The 380-nt window shown below is 63.9% G+C and overlaps 1 protein-coding gene across 1 annotated transcript in view; it reads right to left on the bottom strand.

Moving 5' to 3' along the window:
* The window catches only part of LOC104493154 (olfactory receptor 14A16-like), a gene marked incomplete at both ends in the record, with an annotated part of 5,575 nt that overhangs the window by 1,642 nt on the left and 3,553 nt on the right, over window positions 1–380 (bottom strand). The window lies entirely within an intron of this gene.

The raw sequence follows: 380 nt of genomic DNA, 5'->3' as shown, positions 1-380 counted from the left end.
TCTGCTTCCCTCCCCATGTTCTCACCCCAGCATGTGGGGAACTCCACGGGCAGTCGGATAGCTGACCCTGGCAGGCGGCAGAGTCCCTGGCCCAGCCCCCGGGCTGCAGGGACCCTGCTCACAAGGACAGCCCTGGGCACCCCTGGGGCACACCAGGCTCCACACCCCTGCAGTCATCCCTGGGAGAAGGCGTTGTCATGCCCTGTCCTTCTAACAGTGCCGCAGGGCAGCTCTGCTCTGGAGCACGTCCTCCTCAACACCACAGCAGACACACCTTGAGAGCCTTCCTGTCACATCTCGTCAGACACGGGCCATGCCAGCTTTAGGAGACTGCCCCAGAAAGCCTCTGCCCTGTCCTGCAGCCAGAGGCCCACAGTGCA

Source organism: Buceros rhinoceros, unplaced genomic scaffold (assembly GCF_000710305.1).
Source record: "Buceros rhinoceros silvestris isolate BGI_N320 unplaced genomic scaffold, ASM71030v1 scaffold3615, whole genome shotgun sequence".
In the NCBI taxonomy this organism is placed as follows: Eukaryota; Metazoa; Chordata; class Aves; order Bucerotiformes; family Bucerotidae; genus Buceros; species Buceros rhinoceros.
This window is presented reverse-complemented; position numbering and strand designations above follow the sequence as displayed.